The 18,103-nt window shown below is 36.7% G+C and overlaps 1 pseudogene; it reads left to right on the top strand.

The window, feature by feature from the left end:
• Positions 1 to 17,171, top strand: part of LOC113889327 — a 31,149-nt pseudogene extending 13,978 nt beyond the window's left edge.
• The last annotated feature ends 932 nt before the right edge of the window (positions 17,172 to 18,103 follow it).

Genomic DNA, 18,103 nt, shown 5'->3' with positions numbered 1-18,103 from the left:
ATAGTAAGCCTTGCGGAGAAGGCAATGGCACCCCACTCCAGTACTCTTGCCTGGAAAATCCCATGGATGGAGGAGCCTGGTGGGCTGCAGTCCATGGGGTCGCTAAGAGTCGGACACTACTAAGCGACTTCACTTTCACTTTTCACTTTCATGCATTGGTAAAGGAAATGGCAACCCACTCCAGTGTTCTTGCCTGGAGAATCCCAGGGACTTGGGAGCCTGGTGGGCTGCCGTCTATGGAGTCGCAGAGTCAGACACGACTGAAGCAACTTAGCAGCAGCAGCAGCAGGTCCTTTGCATTTCCATATAAGTTTTAGAATCGAATTAATAATTTCACAGAGAAGCTTGATAGGATTTTGATTGTGGTGGTATTGACTTATAGATTAGGTTTTAGAAAATTGACATCTTAATATGTGCCTTCTGATGTATGACTCTATATCTTTCCATTTATTTAGACTTTAATTTTTCTCAGCAATATATATGATTTTCTATATATGAATCTCGCACATAATTTGCCATATCTATCTCCAAGTATTTCATGTTTCTTTACTATTACAGAAAATGTAATTTTCTTTTCAATTTCTGATTGTTTAACATTGTTAGAATACATAGAAATTAATTTACTTTTCTATGTTAACCTATTATTTTTATCCTGTGACCTTGCTAAGCTCCCTTATTAATTCTAGCTGATCTTATAGATTATTTGGTATATTTTATGTAAATGATCTTGTAGCCTACAATAGAGACACTTTTATTTATTTATCTTGCCTTATTGCACCAGTTAGGACCTTAAGTACAATATTGAATAAAGATGATAAGAGCAGATATCCTTGCCTTTTTCCTGATCATGAGGAAAACATTTAGTTTTTCATCAGAAGCACTTTTTATTTCCCATTTGTAATGTTTGTAATATTTGCTTGGTCTGTGTTTCCTGTTTCATAGAAGCAGATTCCTTGATTCTCCAAAACTGGTATCTATTAGAACCTAGTAAATATGTGTTGAATAAATAAATCTGTGGGAATAAACTTGAACCTAGGTTTTTAGGACATTGCCTTGAATGGCTGGTCAGCATGAACATCACCAATGAGGGTGAAGTCATACTGTGTACCTCCTTCCCTGAGAAGGAACATCATCACCTATGCAGTGTTCTAGCTGAAAATGTGTAACCCCAAGCTAATAACAAGGAGACAAAAGACAAATCTGAAATGAGATATCTTCTATTAAAATGTCAGTATCATAAAAAAAAACAAAGGCTGTGAAAATGTTCCAGATTAAAAGAGGCTAAAGAAGTTAAAATCTTAAACTCATAGAAGTGTAGGAGAAAATCTTTGTGACCTTGAATTATACAAAGATTTCCTAGAGGGAACACATAAAGTACAGTCTGTAAAGTTAAAAACTGGTAAATTGAATTTCATTAAAATAAAGAACTTTTGTATTTAATGCACTGTTAAAAATGAAAAAACAAGCCACACACTTAGCAAAAATATTTGCAAGACATATGTCTGACCAAGAACTAGTATCCAGTATATATTGAATCTTTTCCAACTCAATAATAAGAAAACCAATTTTTTTAAAAAATGAGATATAAAGAGATGTAAAATCATATATCAAAGAAAGATACACAATTGACAAACACATCAAACATGGTTAGTCGTTTAGGAAATGCAAATTAAAACCACACTGAAGTACATACACCTAATAATTAGAATGGCTTAACAAATGACAGTATCAAGTGCTGACAGGGATGGACAACTGGATTCTCATACAGTGCTGGTAGGGAATGCAAAATGGTATAGCCACTTTGGAAAATAGTTTAGCAGTTTCCTATAAAGTTAAACATACACTTACCATAAGAGCCAGCAATCTCAATCCTAGGTATTTACCCAAGAGATGAAGGCTTATGTTTATACAGAAGCACTGGCTGGGGCCTTTCACTACAATATTCATTGTAGCTTTATTCAAATTGCTAAAAACAGGAAACAACTCAGTGTTCTTGGCTGGTGAAAAAAGTTAAAGAGGTTAAAGAGAAAAGTTTAATATAATTCTTAATTCTAGACTTGATCCTGTACTGGAAAAAGGGAAAATGCTATAAAGGACATTATTGGATCAAATGACAAAATTGGATTACGTGTGGTAGATTTGATATAAAAGTATTGTATTGCTGTTAAATTTACTGAGATAACTATACTGTGACTGTGTAAGAGACTATTCTCTGTCTTAGGAAAAGCTAAAGTATTTGGGGTAACGGGCCATATATGTATAATTTACCCTTAAGTAGCTCAGGAAAAATATGTACAGCCACACACACAGAGCACACAAATGATAAAACAAATGGGGTAAAAGGTGAACAACAGGTGAGCCTGGGTAAAGGGTATATGTTTTTTCATACTGTTTTTATTTCTGTAAGTTGTCTATTAGGTTGAAGTTTTTTCAAAAGTAAAAAAAGGTTATTAGCATTCACTAAGAATATCTCCCAGAAAAGTTTTTTTTTTTTTTTTTTTTTTTGGTTGAGCCACACAGCTTGTGTGATCTTAGTTCCCCAAAAAGAGGTGGGAACTGTGCCCCTTGAGGTGGAAGTGTGGAGTCCTAACCGCTGGACTGCCAGGGAATTGCCCTCTTAAAACTTCTGATTAAAAGAGGAATTCCTTCAAAAGACTACTTATTAACTGTTTGGATGTTTGTGACACTTTTCAATTGGAAGACCTTAATTTAGGAAGAAAATCATCTTACGCTGAATTGGATTATCATTGGGATAAAAATTTCCTTTTCTTAACAGATTGGTTTTTTCCAACTTTCTACCACAAATGCTTTTACTTCTCATCCTTCAACTCTGCAACCATCTAAAGAAAGCTACAACTCAGCAGCCTTCCTACCTTTTCTGATTCAAGTTACAGTGGATTATACAGTGTTAGAAGCAAATAATCAGGAGATCACATAAAAAGAGTTTTATTAAGATATCTTGCTTTACTTCTTCATCTCAGATCTGGAAGCACAGATGGCATATTTGGACCAGTTAAAAACCCGTGGAGTTATTCAAAACAATATAGAGAAAAGAGGAAGCAAAACTCTCACAGTGAGAATGAGGATTCAAATTGGCTTATAACCGGAGGAAGCTCAGGAGGAAGTGCGGCGGCCGTGTCGGCGTTCACGTGCTTTGCGTAAGATATTTTTTTCTATCTGTACTTTAGAACCCAACCCAATACAGATAGTCATAAACCATACACAAAATCCAACAATTGACTCATTCATACCTTGGTGTTTTTATTTCTCCTTAGTGAGCTATTTGTGCTCACTAGTGCATCAAAATTGTATCTTAGAAATACCCTCAACTATACAGTACACATATGTATATTTTATACATTAACTTTAAGACATTTAAACCCTTCCTGTGTAGTATCTGGTCTCCTTTAAAACATGATTTTACAGATCTTCTAGAATAAGAATAAATCATTTAGCTTAACCAGACTTAATTGAATTTCATTTTAAAAATTATTTATTTGGGTATCTGCTCACTGATTATACATATATTTACAGATTAACATACCTTGGCTTTAGTTGAGTGCTACTGAGCTAAATTATTAGCTGTGATTTATCCTTCAGCTAAACCCAGCTTTGCCAAAAAATAAGGAAGGAAGGAAGGAAAGAAAAGGCTAATATTTATCTATAAAATAGAATATTTTAAGAAGTGTTTTTATAAATCTGCAACTAAAAATATATATCAGTAAGTAAAGTTTTTTCAAATTTGTAGGGAGATGATTTGTTCAGCTGTCATACTTTGTATTCTGAATTCATCAATCATGCTTTATGTCTTAAGTCTCATTTGTAATGCATTTCTTAACCATCTAAAAAAGAGTAAATAAATATTGCTGTTACTATATTTATTTTATTGGTTTCAGTTTAACCAAATAGAATGTTTTCTTTAGTAGTACTATATGTATTTTATCTCTCCTTAATTATCCACTGAAACTAAGCTGTTTCACAGGCATTGCAATCAATAAATTATTTATATATTTTTAGAGCTATGGAGATTTAGATTCTACATGTTTTTGTTTTTTAGTTTCCCTGAAATCTTGTTAACAAGTAAAACCATTTCATTTTATCTCTGTGGAATTTTACAGCACCACATTAATATTAATGAGAGTTCTGACAAGGGAGGATTGCAAGATTAGGTGCTTTTTTTCTATCCTCATCACCCCACTTAGTGTTCATCTTACTGAATGTGCTTTGAGAAGGTGGCACTTTGACACATAATTCCTATGGAAATGTAAGTTTTACTTTTACACAGCTGTCAGGGAATCCTAATAAGAAAATGTGTCCTTTTAGAAACTGTGAAAGCAGCAATCTGATTCTGTGGCTCAAGAGGACTTGGTAAGAAAGGCAATTAATTTGCATTTTCTGTAGAGCACAAGGACCATGTGACAGTCCCTGAGCCTTGTTCAGCCCAAAGCTTCAGTCTGAGTGTACTCAGGGGGGCTCAGACCCAAAGTGACTGAGAGGGAATGGGCCCCGACTGTCAGCTGTTCTGATTTGTTTCTTTTATAATAGTTTTTAAAACAGGACTAGGAGTACTATGCAGCCACTAAAAAGAATGAGTTAGAGCACTATGTCATGACATGGGAAGAAATCCAAAATACACTGTGAAGTGGAAGACAAGTTGCAGAACAATGTGTATTGTATGACCTAATTTCTGTTAAACGTAACAATTACATATGTGAATATGTTAGTTGCATGGAAGTATCTGGATAAATATACATAAAAAATGGTAATTCTGGGGACTGATTATAAGAAATTTCACTTTATAGATCATATAGAGTATTTTAATTTTTATAGTGGACATTGCAGTTTCCAATCAGAAAAACCTTTTTTCCTGATAGTTAAAAAATTTTAATTGTGGAAAATATACACAGTGGAAATATACATACAATTAAAATTTGCTATCTTAATCCTTTTAAAGTATATGATTCAGTTAAGTACATTCACATTATCACTCAGCCAGTCTCTAGAACTTGTTTCATTTGCAAAACTTAAACTGTGTACTCCTTAAAAACCTCCCGTTTGCCCTGCTCCCCGTGTCCCCAGCCCTTGGCAAGCACTCTTTTACTTTATGTCTCTGTGAATTTGACCACTCTAGGTACCTCATATAGGTAAAATTGTGCAGTATGTGTGCTTTCGTGACTCGTTTCACTTAGCATAATATCAAGTGTGTCTTTTTTTTTTAATAAGAAAAAACACAGACTATATAGGTAACTGAGCAAAGAAATGAACAGACACTTCATAGTTGAATAATGCAAATACAAATAAGGGTGAAAAATTACTCAAAATGCACATTAACAAATCTTTTATCAAAATAATGAGATTTTAAGAACTGCTAGTATTCAGTGATAGTGAAAGTGAAGTTGCTCAGTCGTGTCCAGCTCTTTGTAACTCCATGGACTGTGGCCCACCAGGCTCCTCTGTCCATGGGATTTCCAGGCAAGAATACAGGAATGAGTTGCTGTTTCCTTCTTCAGGGGATCTTCCCGACCCAGGGATCAAACTGGGGTCTCCCACAGTGTGGTAGATGCTTTACTGTCTGTGCCACCAGGGAATGAAAGATAAAAACAATGTGATTCACTGCAATTGGGAACATAAATTGGCATAACCTTTCTGACAAGTAATTTAACAAAATATATTTAGAACTTATAATGAGAGGTAGACCCTTTGACCCATAAACTGTTAGAAGCTAGAGATACATGAGCAAAGATTTATGTTTAAAGGTGTTTATTACAAAGTGCTTTATTTATTTATTTATTTTTGGCTGCACTGCACAGCTTGTGGGATCTTAATTCCCTGACCGGGGATTGAACTCAGACCTTCGCCAGTGAAAGCACAGAGTTCTAACTGCTGGACTGCCAGGGAACTCCTACAAAGTACTCTACTATGCAGTTATTCTACTTCACAACAATATAACAGTTTAAATAAATCAGAATACATTTCTAGTCATGATTCTAAATGGGGTAGCAGAATGGCTGTATCTGAATTCCTGGGAGGGGTGTGTTTAGTTGGTATAAGCATACTATAAAATTGCTATTAAAAGAAGATATAAGATTTGTATGTATACCAGTGTTTTCTTAGGTGTTCTGAGGCAACAGAAACAAAAACAAAAATAAATGGAACCTAATCAAACTTAAAAGCTTTTGCACAGCAAAGGAAACCGTAAAACGAAAAGACAGCCTACAGAATGGAAGACAGTATTTGCAAACAATGTGACTGACAGGGGCTTAATCTCCAAATGTACAAACAACTTATAAAACTCAACAGCAAAAAACAACCCAATCACAAAGTGGACAGAAGACCTAAATGGATATTTCTCCAAAAAAAGACAGGACCAGTAGGCACATGAAAAGATACTCAACATCACTAATTACTGAGAAATGCAAATCAGAACTACAATGAGGTACCACACCACCTCACACTAGTCAAAATGGCCATCATTAAAAAGTCTACAGAAAACAAGTGCTGGAGAGGCTGTGGAGAATAGAGAACCCTCCTACACTGTTGATAGAAATGTAAGTTGGTGCAGCCACTGTGGAACATGATGGAGGTTCCTCAGAAATCTAAACACAGAATTACCGTATGACCCAGTGATCCCACCCTTAGGTATGCCTTAGTTGCTAAGTTGTGTCTGACTCTTAAAACCCCATGGACTGTAACCCGCCACACTCCTCCATCTATGGGATTTTCCCAAGCAAGAATACTGGAGCGGGTTGCCATTTGCTGCTCCAGGGGATCTTCTCAATCTAGGGATTGAACCTGGGTCTCCTGCATTGCAGATGATTCTTTACCAACTGAGCCACCAGGGAAGCCCTACTCCTAGACATATATCCAAACAAAACTATAATTCACAACAATACATGCACCCCTGTGTTCATTCATAGCAGCACTATTCACAGTACCCAAGATATAGAAACAATCTAAATGTCCATCGACAGATTAATGGATAAAGAGGTGTGGTACGTATATACAATGGAATACTGCTTAGCTATAAAACGGAATGAAGTAATGCCATTTGCAGCAACATGGATGCAACTAGAGATGATCATACTAAGTGTAAGTAAGTCAGAGAAAGACAAATACCATAATATTTATATGTGAAATCTAAAATGTGGCACAATTTGAATCTATCTATGAAACAGACTTATAGACAGAGAATAGACCTGGGAGTTTGGGATTAGTAGATGCATATAGAATAAACAAGAAGGTTTATCTATAGCACAAGGAACTATATCCTGTAACCTGGGATACACCATAATGGAAAAGGATATTTTAAAAATTGTATATATGTATATAACTAAATCACTTTGGTGTGTAGCAGAAATTAACACATCGTAAATCAACTATACTTCAATTAAAAAATAAAGAACTGAAAGATTTGTATAAGATTGTATAATTCCTGTGATAGGAATTGGGAATCAGTTAGGAATTGCCAATTGATAGAATATTGTACATATTTAAAAATTTCAGTAATCTTTATAACATAGTAAAAGTCTCATAAGCAAAAATGAGATGGAAACTTATGATTACAGAATGACCTGAACTGTGAAAAAAAATTCATTTAAAAAAAGACTTAAAGTTCATATGCCAAAATGTTAGCAGTGTGTTTGCCTCAAAGTGGTAGAATACTTTGTTACATTTTTACACTTTTCTATATTTTAAGAATCTGCTATGAGCATGTTTATTTTTGTATAATCAGAAAACAACTTTAAAAGTATACATTTTAAAAAGATAGATTTCAGATATAATTAGAAAGATGTTATCCTGCTAAAGAGAATTCCATTTAAATTTCAGGGCTTTAGGATCAGATACGGGAGGATCAACCAGAAATCCAGCTGCCCACTGCGGGGTTGTTGGTTTAAAAACCAAGCTATGGCCTAGTTTCTCGTCATGGTCTCATTCCCCTGGTGAATTCAATGGATGTGCCAGGAATCTTAACCAGATGTGTGGATGATGCAGCCACTGTGTTGGGTATTTATACGATTCCATATAGTTTCAAAGCATTATCAGTTCACTGAAAAAAATGTCTGTCACTCATAAATACTTTTACTTACAGGTGTACTAGCTGGGCATGATCCCAAAGATTCTACCACAATTCAAGATCCTGTTAAACCATTTACGCTTCCCAGTTTGACAGATGTGAGCAAACTATGTATAGGAATTCCAAAGGTAACGCTTTACAAAAGTTCTATCAAGTCCAATACAGACAACAGACTTGGGAAACAGACTGGTTGAGTTTGAATCGCTGCTCTGCCACTTATTAGCTATGTGACCTGAGCATGTGAAAGGAGATACGTAAAATCACTCACCTTTTAAATGTTTAATTTTGAGCTTAGCAATAAGTTTTTGTCCTGGGAGACTGTCCTTTGCATTGTAAGATGTTTAGCAACATCATTGGTCTCTACCCCTAGAGGTAGCAGCCCCACCCCTACCCTACCCCCTCTACCCCACAAGTCAAACTATCTGCAGACATTACTACATGTTCCCTGGTTGAGAGGAAGAGGATAAAATTGCCCCCAGTTGAGAGCACTGCTGTAGAGAGATACTGTAAAATCTTTTAAATTTTCAATTAAGATAATAGACGTGCCTATATTTAAGGATTTAGAGCGAAACAGACCTAGTTGGGAATCCTGGATCCTCTGCTTGCCTACTGGGTAACATTAGGAAAGTTACTTAACTTCTTAGTCTCAATACTTTTCATTAATAACATGAAGGATGATAATACCTACATCATAGGACTGTTAAAAGTGTTCAGTGAGAGAACCTTTGGAAAGCATCTAGCAGAATGCCCGATACATAATGAACATTTAATAAATATAGATTCTCCAACCAGATCTCCAGTCTTTAATATTATTGTATCCAGTTCACAATATCTAGTATTGTGCTTGTCATGCCATAAATGCTCTTAAATTAGTTCAGTCTTTTTAGCTACCTACTAACAATTTAATCATTTTCTAATATATTGCCAGAAGTTCTGGGTACACATTTTTTTAAAACCATCTATTTGGATGTTCTGATCTCTGTTTTGACTTTTTCCAATTAGGAGTATCTTACGCCAGAATTGTCAAGTGAAGTACAATCTCTTTGGTCCAAAGCTGCTAATCTCTTTGAGTCTGAGGGGGCCAAAGTAACTGAAGTCTCCCTGCCCCATACCAGCTACTCAATTGTGTGCTACCACGTATTGTGCACGTCGGAAGTGGCATCGAATATGGCCAGATTTGATGGGCTAGAATATGGTAAAGTGCCTGTGTTTTGGACTTTGAGGAAGTTTTCTCAAACATTTTCACTTGTTAGTGACAAAAAATATTATTGCCTGGGATAATGTTAATGATTTAGAGAAGTAAATTAGTGGATCCTTTTACTGTTGTCAATTTAGCATTATACTCACACTGTTCTTCATCGTAACTCATAGTGAGTGAATGAATGGATGAGGGAGTGAACAAATGAAATTTCCCTCTTCATAATTTTCTTTCTTGATTCCTGACGGGTCAGTTAGTCCCAAGGCATGTAAAGAAGAGAATCCATTAAGATCTATCTCCTGAAATTTTAGTATTGGCCACAAATGTGACTCTAGACCTGCTTTTCAGCCAAAACTTTACTTCCTTTTCAAGTAATGTTCATCTCTTTTGTTTTCAGGTCACAGATGTGATAGTGATGTGTCTACTGAAGCCATGTATGCTGCAACCAGGCGAGAAGGGTTCAATGATGTGGTGAGAGGGAGAATCCTCTCAGGAAACTTTTTCCTATTAAAAGAGTAAGATAATCGGTTTAGGAATTTCCCCCATTCTTGAAAACTCCGGAGAGAAGTAGTAGCATGTCTGTCAGGTCTTATAAATTTTGCTAAGGAAGCAAAATCCTTATGATTTGAATTAGAAATCATAAGTAAAGGCCTGTTTTTGGTACTTTTGGCTCCTGGTTATTCAAAAAAAAAAAAAATCACTGATGCTGTAGCAAGCTAATTAGGAAGCCTGAAGGGTTTTAGCCTCATTAAATGTCCCCTGTTATTGCTACATTGTCCTCCTGCTGTGAGAGCCTTAAGCAGGAAATTACATTGGTTTCCCTTTAAAAGGTCAGTGAAATCAACCTAACTTTCCCTTGCATCGTGTATCTGTTTGCTCCAAGAAAGAATTCTAAATTACTATGACTTTGGTATAAGTTTTTCATCATCTTGTGAATAGGATTCATCTTCCATACCACCAAGTCTGTCTAAGAGGACATGGTAAGTGTGACAGAGCAAGAATGTACTGAACAGCTTCGTGGAGTTTTGCATATATATAATGGGCATATATGGGTATATATCTATATGGATAGAAAGTATTTTATTCATCTGTGCATCTCCTTAGGGCCAGTAGTTAGCATTCCTTTTTCCAAAAATACTATGAACAGCTACTCTGAAAAACAGTATGGAGATTCCTCGAAAAATTAAAAATAGAACTACCATATGAACCAGAAATCCCACTTCTGGGTATATATCTGAAGGAAAAAAATCACTACCTCACAGCATTATTCGCAATAGCCAAGACATGGAAACAAACTAGTGTCCACTGGCAGACAAATGGAAAAAGAAAATGTGCTGTGTGTATACCCACCCCACACACACAATGGAACATTCATTATTATTCAAGAGTATTAATTATTATTCAAAAGAAAATCCTTCATTTGTGACAGCATGCATGGACCTTGAGGGCATTATCTTAAGCGAAATAAGTCAGAGAAAGACAAATACTGTATGATCTCACTTATATGTGGATCTAGGGGGAAAAAACCCACCAAAGCCACAGACCCAGTGGAATGGTAGTTGCTGGGGAAAGAGAGGAGATGTCGGTCAAAGGGTACAGACTCCCGCGGATAAGGTGAGTTCTGGGGTGTGATGTACAACCTAATTACTATAAGTAACAACACTGTACTACATACTTGAAAGCTGCTGAGAGTAGATCTTAAACGTTCTTACCACATACACAAAAAACTCGTACGTGAGGTGATGAATGTGTTGACTAATCTTACTGTGGTAATCATTTTGCAATAAAAATAAATTATGTTGCAAACCTTAAAACTACAGAATTTTATACTCAATTATATCTCAAAGCTGGAAAACAAGAACTATTATTTGATTAATGGGGAAATCACAGGGCTTTGCTGTTTGCTTTCCTTCTCTTCTGAATACCCACTGTCTCATGTCTGAAAATGATGGTTCCATTTTGTCTAGTTTTCTGATTGTTTAAAGTTGTGCTTTTGAAGCATATTAAAAGTAGGAAGAAATTTAATATAAGTATTTGTTCTTTTATAAAATTCAGTATGGGGAATGCTGTTAATATGTTATTTAAGCCGTCAGCTGCTGGGTAAATTATACGTGATGCCTGCATTCATCACCCTATAGACCCTGTGGTCAAATGATAATAAAGACATCTGGTATTTCTATAGCATTCTTTCAAGATAAAAAAGATCTCTCATTTTTATCTCATTGTATTTGGTCCATGCAAGGTTGGAACTGTTATATCCATTTTTACATGTGAGGAAACTGAAGTTATCAATAAAATAGTTAATCCTTTTGCCAGTCTTCATTAACAGCTTCAGGAGGATCTAAAGAGTATTTTTCCCCCTTTCTTTCCATCAATGACTTATAGTCACTCCTGTGTCTGGCTAATTCCTTAATCTTTTCAGTAAAGTAAATGTCTTTTGGGGAGGAAGAGTGTGGGGAGTAACCATATCCTTTATTACTTGTTATTACCTAAATAAGTTTAGGGAACATCCATCATCTCATATAGATACAACATTAAAGCAATAAGAAGAAAACATTTTCTTACAATGAGAACTCTTAGGATTTACTCTTGACAGCATTCATGTATAACATATGGCAGTGCTAATTATATTTATCATGTTCTACATTACATCCCTGGTACTTACTCATAACCAGAAGTTTGTGCCTTTAGACCATCTTCATCCTATTCCCCCTTCCCCTACCTCCTACTTCTGATCAAACTACAAATCTGATCACCCTTATGTATGAATTTGTTTTTGAAGTATAATTGACCTACAACACTAGGTCAGTTCCTGGTGCACACCATCGTGATTTGACATTTCTGTGCATTTCAAAATGATCAGCATGATAAGTCTAGATGTCATCTGTCACCATATAAAGAAATTACATAATTACTGACTATATTCCCCACACTGTATCTTTCATACCTGAAAGTTTGTAACTCAGCCTCCTTTACCTATTTCTCTCCTTCCCTCTCACTACCCTCCCCCTCTGGCAACCACCTGTTTATCTATGACTTGGTTTCTGTTTAGTTATGTTTGTTCATTTGTTTTGTTTTTGGATTCCATAGATAAGTGAAATCATACAGTATTTTCTCTCACTTAACTTCACTTGGCATAATAGCCTCTAGATCTATCCATGTTGTCCCACAGAACAAAATCTCATTCTTCTTTATGGCAAATATTCTATTGTGTATATATACTCCATCTTTATCCATTCATCTGTCAGTGGACATTTAAGTGCTTTCCATATCTGGACTATTGTAAACAATGCTGCAGTGAACATCAGATCAGATCAGTCGCTCAGTCGCGTCCGACTCTTTGCGACCCCATGAATCGCAGCACGCCAGGCCTCCCTGTCCATCACCAACTCTCGGAGTTCACTGAGATGTCCATCGAGTCAGTGATGCCATCCAGCCATCTCATCCTCTGGCGTCCCCTCTTGCCCCAATCCCTCCCAGCATCAGAGTCTTTTCCAATGAGTCAACTCTTCTCATGAGATGGCCAAAGTACTGGAGTTTCAGCTTTAGCATCATTCCTTCCAAAGAACACCCAGGGCTGATCTTCAGAATGGACTGGTTGGATCTCCTTGCAGTCCAAGGGACTCTCAAGAGTCTTCTCCAACACCACAGTTCAAAAGCATCAACTCTTCGGCGCTCAGCCTTCTTCACAGTCCAGCTCTCACATCCATACATGACCACAGGAAAAACCATAGCCTTGACTAGACGAACCTTTGTTGTCAAAGTAATGTCTCTGCTTTTGAATATGCTATCTAGGTTGGTCATAACTTTCCTTCCAAGGCGTAAGTGTCTTTTAATTTCATGGCTGCAATCACCATCCTCAGTGATTTTGGAGCCCAGAAAATAAAGTCAGACACTGTTTCCACTGTTTCCCATGAAGTGATGGGACCGGATGCCATGATTCGTTTTCTGAATGTTGAGCTTTAAGCAAACTTTTTCACTCTCCACTTTCACTTTCATCAAGAGGCTTTTTAGTTCCTCTTCACTTTCTGCCATAAGGGTGGTGTCATCTGCATATCTGAGGTTATTGATATTTCTCCCAGCAATCTTGATTCCAGCTTGTGTTTCTTCCAGTCCAGTGTTTCTCATGATGTACTCTGCAGTGAACATAGGGGTGCGTATATCTTTTCAAATGTGTTTTTTTTTTTGAATAAATACCCAGGAGTGGAACTGCTGCATTGTGTGGTCGTTCTGTTTTTAATTCTTTGAAGAATCTCCATACTGTTTTCTATAGAGGCTGCACCACTTTATATTCCCACCAGCCGTGCATGAAGGTTCCCCTTTCTCTACATCCTTGACAATACTTGTTATTTGTCTTTGATAATAGCCATTCTGAAATGTGTGAGGTGATATTTCATGGTGGTTTTGAATTGCATTTCTCTGCTGATTAGTGATAGTGAGCATCTTTTCATGTGCTTGCTGGCCATCCATATATCTTCTTTGGAAAAATGTCTGTTCTGGTCTTCTGCCTGTTTTTTGATTGGTTGTTTGTTTTTCTGATGTTGAGTTGTGTGAGTTCTTTGTATATTTTTGTATATTAACACCTTATCAGGTATATCATTTGCAAATGTCTTCTCCTATTCAATAGGCAGCCTAAAGCATCTTTCCAGGAGTTTCACATTTCCATTCCTGGCCTGCTTCTGTCTGTAAAATACAAAATTGCAAACACTGCATTCTCCTCAGTTACTGTTTCCAGAGCCTGTTTTCTAGTGTTAGAATTCTCCAAAACTTCAGAACTCTTATAATAATTATAACTATGATGAAATAGGACATTATGATAGAAAGGGGATTGGAATGCACCTCCAGAGATCTAAGTTCTGGTCCTTCCTCTGCCACCGCTAATCTCTGCAGCCTTTGGAAAGTCATTTAGTTGCTATGCCCTTGATTTTCCTCACCTGAAAATGAATGTTCTGGTTTAATAATGTCCCTGGAAATGTTAATAATTTGTGATTATATGTGCAGAATTGTATCTACTTTAGAATAACAGCATGGCTGAACAAATTGATTTTTATGTGTTGGGGAATCTTAGTGGTACCCGCTCCTACAGGCCAAGAGTCCAGTGATTCTTTAACAAGTCTTATGCATGAGAATTCATTGAAAGAAATAATAAAAAGCCCTTAAAATGTCAAACTTTTTTTTTTTCCACAGAAATTATGAGAATTATTTTGTCAAAGCACAGAAAGTGAGACGGCTCATTGCTAATGATTTTGTTAATGTTTTTAACTCTGGAGGGACGTGCTGCTAACTCCCACGACCTTGAGTGAGGCAGTGCCGTACACAGAGTTCATCAAGGAAGACAACAGGACGCGCAGCGCCCAAGACGACATCTTTACACAGGCCGTGAATATGGCAGGTGAGGGTCCCCTTAAGAACAGTCTGGTTTTCTCCAGATTTTCAGGTAGACAATCCTGGTCCTCAACTTAGGTTCTAGCTAGATTATTCCCTAAATACAATAGCTGTCCTTCTGGGATACTTAGGAGTGTGTGGGTGTGTTCATGTGGGTGTGTGTGCATGTGTGCATTTATAGGCATACACATGCTTGCATTCACCACACACACACAGTAATTTTCAGACCTACAGAAAGACTTTAAAAAGTCATAAAATGAATACCCTTTATGTCCTTTGCCTGGGTTCATCCTTGTTCACATTTTGCCTCATTTGCTTTTTCCTTCCTCTCTCCCTTTACCCCCAGACAGACACACATACAAAGCTTTACTTACTTTTAATTTGAAAGTGTAAACATCATTTTACTTTACCCCTAAATACTTTTAGCATGAATCATCTGGAATAAAGACATCCATCATCATACCTAAGAAGGCTAACACAAATACAATAATATTCCAAATACAGTTCATATTTAAGTTTTCTCAATTGTACCAAAAATGCCTTTATAGGGTGTTTTTCCTGCAAAAATTGTTTATGATATCTCTTACTAAAGTCTAGAACAATCGCCCAGGTCTCTATGTTCTTTTATTAAGAACCACATCAGATTGTTATGATTTTTGTTTCAATCATCAAACATAATGTAGAAAACTCAAGAGCAGAGGGAAAAGTCCGTTGTATTTATCTATATACTTTTGTTTACTGTGTTCATTTCTCCCTGATCGATCAAGATTCTTTGTTTTATCATATCCTTTCTGTTTGGAGAAGAGTTTGCCATTCTTTTAGGGTACATCTGCTAGCAACCAATTCTCTTAGCTTTCTTCTGAGAATGTCTCGATTTTCCTCTCATTTTTATAGTTTATTTTCCTGGATATATGATTTGGTTTAACAGTTCTTTTCTTTAGCATTTACAAAATGTTCTGCTGATTTCTCTAGCCTTCATAGTTACTGATAAGAAATCTTCTACCTTTAAAATTTTTTAAGTGACATTGTCTTTTTTGAAGAATCCTGTCCACTTGACCTGTAGGATATCCTGTCCATAATCTGAATTTGTCAGATTGCTTCCTTATGATTGGGTTGACTTAAACATTTTTGGCATAAATACTGTATGCACTTCATGTCAAGAAACAGTTGATATCAGTTCGTACCACTGTGAAACTAAGGAAGTAACTAGCAGATGTTTTCCTTGTGAAGGCACATCTTCCTTTTGTCAGTTGTAAGCAATTGGTGATATGATATGTTGGGACTGTGTTTCCCAATAAACTTGAACCCACTTTTAGCATCTATTGATGACCCTGCCTGAATTAAGTATTACTTAGAGAATTACAGAGTGCTGACTTTTCTATCATTCCTTCTCCGTGTCTTAGCTAGCAGTCTTCTCTATAGAACAGCTTTCCTTTTTTAAAAAAATTCAATGTATTATAAGTAATTCTCATTATTTTTGATGCTCAAATTTAACTAACAGGAACCTCTCCAAGTTGTATGTAACCCTTGTAACCCTTAAACTAGCCCCATTAATTTTTAAAAAACTTTCTTGTTTTATGGCATAATACCCCAAAACTGAAATTAAAACTACCCTGAGCTACTATTCTCACCTAATAAATTGACAAAAAAGTAAGCAACTCAGCAACACATTGTATAGGTGAGGCTGTAGGAAAACTCTCATTTTGCTGATAGAAGTTCAAAAGGTACAACTTTTTGGATGGGAATTTGGCAATTTCTATTAATATATACATTTATCTTTTGATGAAGCAATTCCTCTTCATCTGAGAAACATTCAAGAATACTGAAAAATACACAAGGTAATTCACTGGGACATGGTGTGAAATTGCTAAATACTAAAAACAATCAAAACCCCCCCCAACCATAGAATGGTTGAATAAATTATGGTAAAACCACACGGTGGATATACTATACAACTATAAAAAAGGAATGAACCTCGTCTCTGAACAGATACGCAGTGATTTCCTAGATATATTAAATGAACAAAGGAAGATACAAAAATATACATGTCATAATTTTTGTGATTTTTTTTTTTTTAACTCTTATCCTGTCTTGTACCTATTAGCACTGGAAAGTGGAAGAGGTCTCTGTGTCTTAGGGTGGAGAATTGGTCAACATTTAATGGGTCTTCCTTTCCTCAGGACTGCCAGCAGTGAGTGTCCCTGTGGCCCTCTCAAGCCAAGGGTTGCCAATAGGACTGCAGTTTATTGGACGTGCATTTTGTGACCAGCAGCTTCTTATAGTTGCCAAATGGTTTGAAAAACAAGTCCAGTTTCCTGTTATTCAACTTCAAGAACTAATGGATGATTGTTCATCAGTCTTTGAAAATGAAAAGTTGGCTTCTGTTTCTCTAAAATAGTGATAACTATATTGTGCACATTATAATGACTTTTAAAGGTTTGTATATTTTAGAGAAGTCAGGTGTTCTTGAAATTTGGTTCATTGTCAACATTGTCATTCCTTGGAGTCATTTTTTTAAATTTTGTGATGTAGTTTAATTATAAATAATCTGTCAGCATTTACAGCATCCACTCAGTATAAACCAAAGTACAAGAGACCTGGGTTCAATCCCTAGGTCGAAAAGATCCCCTGGAGGAGGCCATGGCCACCCACTCCAGTATTCTTGCCTGGAGAACTCCATGGACAGAGGAGCCTGCGGGCTACAGCCCACAGGGTTGCAAAGAGGCAGACACACTCACTCAAGTAGAAACCAAGTACGGATTTCTGTTATAATACGAGATACATGTTGCTAAAAATGGTGCCTTCTAAATGTTCATTAAAAAGAGCATCACTTACAGTGCAAGTAAGCTTAAGGGTAAACCTGTCAAGACGTGTATGTCTTTGCAACCAAAGCACGAACATGAACAGTAAGTCGTACTTCCAGAGAGAGCCTAGACAGCCCAGCTGACAGGCATTTCAACACGTGGTAGAGGCCGCTGCAAAAGAGATTAAAAATGCACAAAAACAATAAAATGGGAACATCCACCTCTAGGTCTGAGCAGAGCAGGAAGAAGAGAAGCTCTAACACAGGAGAAGTGCAGCTTGCTGGCCCAGACAGGGGTGTGCCTCTCCCTGGGGAGAGCCCAGGGGCACACTCCTCTAAGAGTAGACCTGCAATGAGAACTTTTCTTCTTTCCTGGTGAAAGTTAAAATGTTACTTCTACTATTCCAGAGCCCCATGCCAAGGAGCTCAGAATAACTCCTAGTTACACTGAGTTTTCTCCTAGTTACCAGTCACAAAAGCTCAGTGGTGTCAGACGTTTGCTGTGACCTAACAGACTGAACTGAACTCGGAAATTGGTAGCTACTGGAGCATGGCTTTAGTGAGAAAGTTTGAATACACAAGTAAGATCAGTATGAAAAACTTGTAGATAACTTGGTGGGGCTGCATGGGCCATGCAGAGAAG

Source organism: Bos indicus x Bos taurus, unplaced genomic scaffold, assembly GCF_003369695.1.
Source record: "Bos indicus x Bos taurus breed Angus x Brahman F1 hybrid unplaced genomic scaffold, Bos_hybrid_MaternalHap_v2.0 tig00011766_arrow_arrow_obj, whole genome shotgun sequence".
Classification (NCBI taxonomy): domain Eukaryota; kingdom Metazoa; phylum Chordata; class Mammalia; order Artiodactyla; family Bovidae; genus Bos; species Bos indicus x Bos taurus.
The sequence above is the reverse complement of the archived record's forward strand: the minus strand, read 5'-3'. Positions and strand labels throughout refer to the sequence as shown.